This window comes from Oncorhynchus masou, chromosome 12 (genome assembly GCF_036934945.1).
Source record: "Oncorhynchus masou masou isolate Uvic2021 chromosome 12, UVic_Omas_1.1, whole genome shotgun sequence".
Taxonomy (NCBI): domain Eukaryota; kingdom Metazoa; phylum Chordata; class Actinopteri; order Salmoniformes; family Salmonidae; genus Oncorhynchus; species Oncorhynchus masou.
Window position 1 is genome coordinate 90103704 of NC_088223.1, and position 9595 is coordinate 90113298.

The 9595-nt window shown below is 43.5% G+C and overlaps 1 long non-coding RNA gene across 1 annotated transcript; it reads left to right on the forward strand.

The window, feature by feature from the left end:
• The first annotated feature begins 5393 nt into the window (after nucleotides 1–5393).
• LOC135551040 (uncharacterized) lies at nucleotides 5394–9336 on the forward strand. The gene is made up of 2 exons (XR_010457170.1): nucleotides 5394–5441; nucleotides 6090–9336. It is a non-coding gene; the product is annotated as an uncharacterized LOC135551040 (long non-coding RNA).
• Nucleotides 9337–9595: the final 259 nt, after the last annotated feature.

The following is a 9595-nucleotide window of genomic DNA, read 5'->3' on the forward strand; positions in this document are numbered from 1 at the left end:
CGCTGCTCTTGATAGTATCGCTGCTCTTGATAGTATCACTGCTCTTGATAGTATCACTGCTCTTGATAGTATCGCTGCTCTTGATAGTATCGCTGCTCTTGATAGTATCACTGCTCTTCATAGTATCACTGCTCTTGATAGTATCATTGCTCTTGATAGTGTCACTGCTCTTGATAGTATCACTGCTCTTGATAGTATCGCTGCTCTTGATAGTATCGCTGCTCTTGATAGTATCACTGCTCTTGATAGTATCACTGCTCTTGATAGTATCACTGCTCTTGATAGTATCGCTGCTCTTGATAGTATCGCTGCTCTTGATAGTATCGCTGCTCTTGATAGTATCGCTGCTCTTGTTAGTATCGCTGCTCTTGATAGTATCACTGCTCTTGATAGTATCGCTGCTCTTGATAGTATCGCTGTTTTGATAGTATCGCTGTTTTGATAGTATCGCTGCTCTTGATAGTATCGCTGTTCTTGATAGTATCGCTGCTTTGATAGCATCGCTGCTCTTGATAGTATCACTGCTCTTGATAGTATCACTGCTCTTGATAGTATCACTGCTCTTGATAGTATCACTGCTCTTGATAGTATCGCTGCTCTTGATAGTATCGCTGCTCTTGATAGTATCACTGCTCTTGATAGTATCACTGCTCTTGATAGTATCGCTGCTCTTGATAGTATCGCTGTTCTTTATTGCTTCATGTATTGGCCTCCAAGGCCTTCCTCAGAGTTTTTGTAATTTAGCAACAAAGACAGCTTAAATGTGTGAGTGCCTTTTTGAATTTTGAATTGTTAACCTTTGAAATACATTGGGCAAATTGTAACCATTGAAAGTCATACCAGAGTATCGGCACGTGATCTCTTGTTAAACCATCAATAGGCTCTGAAATCACCCACATATCTGAACTCATTGCAACCATCATTGGCCAGCGATTTATCACTCCCAAAGCGGATGAGGAGGTCATCTTTTAGTCTTGATCGCGGCCAACATTTTTCAAGACTACTTTGTACTCTGTTGGTATTGTCATCGTGTCTTCTCCTGCTCCTCCTCTCCAAATACTTACCACCGGTCCTAGGATTCATCATTACGCACACCTGGCACTCATCATTACGCACACCTGGTACTCATCATTACGCACACCTGGCACTCATCATTATGCACACCTGGTACTCATCATTACGCACACCTGGTACTCATCATTACACACAGCTAGCACTCATCATTACGCACACCTGGTACTCATCATTAAGGACAGCTGGTACTCATCATTACGCACACCTGGTACTCATCATTACGCACACCTGGTACTCATCATTACACACATGGTACTCATCATTACGCACAGCTGGCACTCATCATTACACACACCTGGTACTCATCATTACGCACACCTGGCACTCATCATTACGCACACCTGGTACTCATCATTACGCACACCTGGCACTCATCATTACGCACACCTGGTACTCATCATTACACACACCTGGCACTCATCATTACACACACCTGCTAATCATTATGATTCACACCTGGACTTTATTACCTTCATCATTTCCTCCCCTTTATATGTCCCTCTATTATGTTCACTCACCAGTTGGTAGTATTCTTGTGTACCGGCGTGAAGCCGCATGAAATTGTCTCGTTCCTGGTTTTGTTGTTTTATTAAACGGTTCACCTGCTTCCTGCTTTCTGACTCACAACTCCATTATTACACATTATTACACATTACAACAATTTAATTCTACTTCATGAGCAGACTAAGGGTGATTTAGTCCTACTTTATGAGCAGACTAAAGGTGATTTAGTTCTACTTTATGAGCAGACTAGGGGTGATTTAGTTCTACTTTATGAGCAGACTAAGGGTGATTTAGTTCCACTTGATGAGCAGACTAAGGGCGATTTAGTTCTGCTTCATGAGCAGACTAAGGGGGATTTAGTCCTACTTTATGAGCAAACTAAGGGTGATTTAGTCCTACTTTATGAGCAGACTAAGGGTGATTTAGTTCCACTTGATGAGCAGACTAAGGGCGATTTAGTTCTACTTTATGAGCAGACTAAGGGGGATTTAGTTCTACTTTATGAGCAAACTAAGGGTGATTTAGTCCTACTTTATGAGCAGACTAAGGGTGATTTAGTTCTACTTGATGAGCAGACTAAGGGGTGATTTAGGCCTACTATATGAACAGACTAAGGGGTGATTTAGGCCTACTTTATGAACAAACTAAGCGGTGATTTAGTTCTACTTTATGACCAGACGAAGGGTGATTTAGTTCTACATTATGAGCAGACTAAGGTTGATTTAGTTCTACTTGATGAGCAGACTAAGGGGCAATTTAGTTCTGCTTTATGAGCAGACTAAGGGGTGATTTAGGTCTACTTGATGAGCAGACTAAGGGCGATTTAGTTCTACTTCATGAGCAGACTAAGGGGTGATTTAGTTCTACATTATGAGCAGACTAAGGTTGATTTAGTTCTACTTGATGAGCAGACCAAGGGGTGATTTAGTTCTGCTTTATGAGCAGACTAAGGGGTGATTTAGGCCTACTTTTTGATCAGAATAAGGGTGATTTAGTTCTACTTCATGAGCAGATTAGGGGATGTTTAGTTCTACTTGATGAGCAGACTAAGGGTGATTTAGTTCTACTTCATGAGCAGACTAAGGGGTGATTTAGACCTACTTTATGAGCAGACTACAGGGCGATTTAGTTCTAATTCATGAGCAGACTAAGGTTGATTTAGTTCTACTTTATGAGCAGACTAAGGGTGATTCAGGTCTACTTCATGAGCAGACTAAGGGTGATTTAGTTCTACTTCATGAGCAGACTAAAGTTGATTTAGTTCTACTTTATGAGCAGACTAAGGGTGATTTAGTTCTACTTTATGAGAAGACTAAGGGTGATTTAGTTCTACTTCATGAGCAGACTAAGGGGTGATTTAGTTCTACTTAATGAGCAGACTAATGGGTGATTTAGTTCTACTTCATGAGCAGGCTAAGGGGTGTTTTATCTATTTGACAATTAACAATCAAGTTTTTCCTTGTTTACCACATCAGATCTACGGTGGAAATGTGCCCGAGACGTATGAACAGAAAATAAACATGTTGATGGTGATTCTAATTTTCAGAGTAACAACTCGACGAACACTATGGAAGCTTAAATCAAGTTCATTCGTCCATTGGGTCAATACAGTTGCATCAGACGACAACATATTCACACTAGCACTGATATTTTACTATGCCGAGTCTCCTCCTACACATCTGAATAGTCAGCGCATCTCTGTTGCCAGACAGAACCTGAGTGATATCTGTTCCTCCTCACTTCATCTGACCTGACCTCTACCCCAAAGTGCTCACTCCTCCCCAACTCAAGGCTGTTATGGTGACTGGTACCAGATTGTGTCTCTTCTCCTCCCAGAGGATCCCTGATGGCTAACAATAACATATCGTGACATAATGTAAACGTTATACATTACCCTCTCTTCTTCAGTGATATGAATAATTATATTTCATATTCTCAGAACAATGTAGCCTACTCATAATATTTTATGCCTTTCCAGTTGATTTAATCCATTAAATTCAACTGTCTTTAAAATACAATTATCAAGATCATGGGTAAAATATCTCTGGACAGTCCATATTTGAAATGTGTAACTATATAAATCTATTAAATTGTGATATTTGATTATTTTGCCATTTAAGCATTGCCTCACGTCAGATGGCGTCACTCTTACGCGACACTCGTCCCTCAACCGATCTGTCTTGTAGGTCGTGGAACTCATCTCTAAAAAGTCTGATCCACCTAACACTAGTTATGAAAATCACTCCGCACTCAGTAGCTATGACAGTCTGACTACTGTGGCAAACCTGCTCCAGCTAGCAGCCTGTTTGAACGGTAGCTAGCTAGTTTGCCAAGTCGTTGATGAAGTTGTATGGCACCAAGGTTATGGGACTGTTCTCAGAAATCAGAATGTATCTGACTCTGACAGCTGGCACTGTGCCTCACTATGGTCTTTATTTTACTCCTATTATTATCTATCCTGATGCCTAGTCACTTTACCCTGCCTTCATGTACATATCTACCTCAAATACCTTATTATTATCTATCCTGATGACTAGTCACTTTACCCTGCCTTCATGTACATATCTACCTCAAATACCTTATTATTATCTATCCTGATGACTAGTCACTTTACCCTGCCTTCATGTACATATCTACCTCAAATACCTTATTATTATCTATCCTGATGCCGAGTCACTTTACCCTGCCTTCATGTACATATCTACCTCAAATACCTTATTATTATCTATCCTGATGCCTAGTCACTTTACCCTGCCTTCATGTACATATCTACCTCTAATACCTTATTATTATCTATCCTGATGCCTAGTCACTTTGCCCTGCCTTCATGTATATATCTACCTCAAATACCTTATTATTATCTTTCCTGATGCCTAATCACTTTACCCTGCCTTCATGTACATATCTACCTCTAATACCTTATTATTATCTACACTGATGTCTAGTCACATGACCCTGCCTTCCTGTACTGTACACGTGTTAGTTACTATGTTGGGGATTTATTTTTACTCTGCATCGTTGGGAAAGGTTTGTAAGAACCCGAGTGGTGCACTGGTCGAAGACACATCTCAGTGCAAGAGGCAGTACTGCAGCACCTGGCTCGAATCCAGGCTGCATCACATCGACCGTGACTGTGATTGGGAATCCCATAGGGCAGCAAACAATTGGCCCAGCGTCGTCCGGGTTTGGCTGGGGGAAGCCGTCATTGTAAATAAGAATTTGTTCTTAACTGACTTGCCTAGTTAAATAAAGGTTAAATACATTTTGTGGGTTTTAGGCTGCGTATCTGTAAAGCACTTTGTGACCACTGCTGATGTAAAAGGGCTTTATAAAATACATTTGAGTGATTTATTGACCTGACACTGGATAACAAAATGGACTCTTCCAGGCACAGATCTAGGATTAACAGCTTGCCAGATGCCACTCAAACTTTCCCACACAGGTCCATTTACTGTTGAAAGCGAGTAAAGAAGAGACATCAAACTATCCAGAATACATTTCAGAACGAAAAGAAACAGAAAGAAAGGACAATTACTTTGAAGATCATCTGACATTACAACATTTTGAAGGGGAGATTTAGGTGTATAAAACTGATTGGGGATCTGCAACTGGTTGCTCAACATGATATCTATTCTCTGGCTTCACAATCCCTAACCGTTAGGGAAGAACAATGAAGCTGACCTTACCCTGTGTCTAGGGTCAACTGACTCTGGGATGAGTGGAGTGGGAGAAGGAGGCTCAATGGCTGACCTCCTGACCTCAGTCTCTGACCTCTGACCCCGTGTCCATTTTCTCCCCTGCTTTATCTGCTGCAGGGATGTGTGGCCGTTCCGCCACTCTTTAAAACTCCACCCCTCTCTAAGGTAAATTTGTGTGGTCTCTGGTCCAACACTTGGAACCACCCCTCACCCATTGGGGTTCCTTCATGGGGAAAATGTTTTCCCCCAAACTGTCACTCAATGGTCTCCATCTCTCATCTCCCTAAGTTACACATCACGTGTTGTTGTCACCGTTGCTGTATGTTGTCTTTCTTTGTGGTGTTTCTTCACTTCCTCATTGTGATGACATTAGGTGGCTACCGTTTCTCTCCACGTGTATGATAAGACACTTGACTGTAGACTTTGACTAATTTCTCTCTCTCTCTCTCTCACTCTCTTTCTTTCTCATTCTCTCTCTCTTTCTTTTTCTCTCTCTTTCTTTCTCCTTCTCACTCTCTCTCTCCCTCTCTTCCTCTCACTGCCTTTCTCTCTCCACCTCTCTCTCTCTCTCTCTCTCTCTCTCTCTCTCTCTCTCTCTCGCTCTCTTTCTTTCTCATTCTCATTCTCTCTCTCTCTCGCTCTCGCTCTCTCTTTCTTTTTCTCTCTCTCTTTCTTTCTCTTTCTCCTCTCTCTCCCTCTCTTCCTCTCACTGCCTCGCTCTCTTTCTCTCTCCACTCTCTCTCTCTCTCGCTCGCTCTCTCTCTCTCTCGCTCTCTTTCTTTCTCATTCTCTCTCTCTCTCTCTCTCTCTCAGGAAGGGCAGCAGTGGAGAGGGCAGTAGGGAAGGAGAGCTAGAAGACCTGAATGAAGATGAACCCTCTTCTCCAGTCAGCACAGCCCAGCTTAGCTCCACACAGGCATCTGAGCCACCTCCTCCCCTTTAAGAACTATATGCCCTTCCCCTTTAAACCCCCATCTGTACATTGCCTCTCTCCCATTAAATATATAATGCACTCCACTCTTATGTTCCTGTCCCTCCTCTTCATCCTTCCCTGATCTCACCTCACTCCGTCATTGTGTGTAATTACCCAAAGAAACACAGAGAACTCCGACAGCAGGAGACCGTACTCATGGGTTGTTCACCGGTAAACTTAAGACTACTGGAATCTCTACTGTCTGTCTGTCTGTCTGTCTGTCTGGCTGGCTGTCTGGGTGGCTGGCTGGCTGGCTGTCTCTCTCTCTCTCTCTCTGGAAGTGTGTTGTCACTTTCACGGCTCTGCCAGGGACCATTACAATATGGTGACTAGGAACACCACTAGCAACAACATCTCTATATTCACAACAACACAATCCCTACATCTCTTCAGATTTGATGCAATTCTATTGTGCAAAACGCTCCATTGAGGACTGATAGGAGAGGGCAGCGTATAAATTAAGGGTCAATAGCACTTCAGAATTGAGCCTCTGATTTAAGCCTCTCAGGCAGAGATTCAATCCGATCGCCTCTTTTAGGCTATGCACCTTTTAAAGGCAATGTTCGCTGTGACCACATTCATGTTAAACACTGCATGGGGTGGCAGGGTAGCCTAGTGGTTAGAGCGTTGGACTAGTAATCAAAAGGTTGCATAGTTCGGATCCCCGAGCTGACAAGGTACAAATCTGTCGTTCTGCTCCTGAACAGGCAGTTAACCCACTGTTCCTAGGCCGTCATTGAAAATAAGAATTTGTTCTTAACTGACTTGCCTAGTTAAACAAATTAAAAATAAGTTGCACAAGTGTTGTTATTGTTGAAGCGTTCATAAAATGCACTGAGTTGGTCTTGTAGAGAGGCATCGCTGGGTAGATCACGGCTGGGTCTTCCTTTGTAAACCGTAATGGACTGTAACCCCTGCAACATACTGCCGGCGTCAGAGCCTGTGAAATATGATTCCACCTATATTGTCCTTTTGCTCGTTTGATGACTGCAGTGGTCATAGCGGAACTTCTTCTACTTGTTCCTGTCCTCAGCTGTAGCTACAGGGTTGTCTGGGATAAGTCATGTTCCTGTCCTCAGCTGTAGCTACAGGGTTATCTGGGATAAGTAATGTTCCTGTCCTCAGCTGTAGCTACAGGGTTGTCTGGGATAAGTCATGTTCCTGTCCTCAGCTGTAGCTACAGGGTTGTCTGGGATAAGTAATGTTCCTGTCCTCAGCTGTAGCTACAGGGTTGTCTGGGATAAGTCATGTTCCTGTCCTCAGCCGTAGCTACAGGGTTGTCTGGGATAAGTCATGTTCCTGTCCTCAGCTGTAGCTACAGGGTTGTCTGGGATAAGTAATACTGTCCTCAGCTGTAGCTACAGGGTTGTCTGGGATAAGTAATGTTCCTGTCCTCAGCTGTAGCTACAGGGTTGTCTGGGATAAGTCATGTTCCTGTCCTCAGCTGTAGCTACAGGGTTGTCTGGGATAAGTCATGTTCCTGTCCTCAGCTGTAGCTACAGGGTTGTCTGGGATAAGTCATGTTCCTGTCCTCAGCCGTAGCTACAGGGTTGTCTGGGATACGTCATGTTCCTGTCCTCAGCTGTAGCTTCAGGGTTGTCTGGGATAAGTAATGTTCCTGTCCTCAGCTGTAGCTACAGGGTTGTCTGGGATAAGTCATGTTCCTGTCCTCAGCTGTAGCTACAGGGTTGTCTGGGATAAGTCATGTTCCTGTCCTCAGCTGTAGCTACAGGGTTGTCTGGGATAAGTCATGTTCCTGTCGTCAGCCGTAGCTACAGGGTTGTCTGGGATAAGTCATGTTCCTGTCCTCAGCTGTAGCTACAGGGTTGTCTGGGATAAGTTATGTTCCTGTCCTCAGCTGTAGCTACAGGGTTGTCTGGGATAAGTCATGTTCCTGTCCTCAGCTGTAGCTACAGGGTTGTCTGGGATAAGTCATGTTCCTGGCCTCAGCTGTAGCTACAGGGTTGTCTGGGATAAGTAATGTTCCTGTCCTCAGCTGTAGCTACAGGGTTGTCTGGGATAAGTAATGTTCCTGTCCTCAGCTGTAGCTACAGGGTTGTCTGGGATAAGTAATGTTCCTGGCCTCAGCTGTAGCTACAGGGTTGTCTGGGATAAGTAATATCATAGCGGGACTTCTTGTTATGTTCCCCCGATTGCAGAGATTGTATTCACACTACAGATACCGGCTCAATCATAAATTATCTTTAAATGCTGCATTGTCGACAGCCATCGGATGAAATCCCGGCCTAAGGATGCGTCCCTATGGGCCCTGATCAAAAGTAGTGCACTAAATAGGGAATAGGGTGCCATAGTAGTGCACTATATATGGACTAGGGTGCTATAGTAGTGCACTATATATGGACTAGGGTGCTATAGTAGTGCACTATATATGAACTAGGGTGCTATAGTAGTGCACTATATATGGACTAGGGTGCTATAGTAGTGCACTATATATGGACTAGGGTGCTATAGTAGTGCACTATATATGGACTAGGGTGCTATAGTAGTGCACTATATATGGACTAGGGTGCTATAGTAGTGCACTATATATGGACTAGGGTGCCATTAGGGATGTACAGTATATTAACCCCTGGTGGACGTATCAGTGCCGTTAGGTGCTGCAGTGAGAGGATGGATAGAGGGATGGTCGTGGAAGGAAACGTTTCCTGTTGGCCAGGTCACATGGTGTGACGCCATCTTCACACCCTCTCTTTATCCCTCCGGGTTTTTTCTTCGTTGCCCTCCAGTTTCACGTGTTTACGGCAGCCATCTTTAATTATCGTCACGCCCTGGCCATAGAGAGGCTTTTATTCTCTCTTTTGGTTAGGCCAGGGTGTGACTAGGGTGAGCATTCTATGTTCATTTTCTATGTTTTGCATTTCTTTGTTTTTTAGCCGGGTGTGGTTCTCAATCAGAGGCAGCTGTCTATCGTTGTCTCTGATTGAGAACCGTACTTAGGTAGCTTTTTCCCACTGGGTTTTTGTGGGTAGTTGCTTTCTGTTTTTGTGTCTGCACCAGACAGAACTGTTTGGGTTGTTCTCTTTGTTATTCAGTGTTCAGTTCAACTAATAAAATTATGAACACGTACCACGCTGCGCTTTGGTCCTCTCCTTCCAACAGCCGTTACAATTATACTTCTTTCTTTGTGATTTCTATAGCATGCTATTCCAAGTGAAGGGTTTCAATCAACCTGAAGAGCTTGCTTTGTTTTCGGTAATGGCTTCTTGTTTTTCTACTTTCCTTCCTGCTGCCTGTGGGCTGAACGCTATATTCATGTTACGCTGGAAGTGGTTGTTATTCGATGGAGCTTTTAAGGGGTTGTCTTTGTCACCTGTCAGTCTGTGGG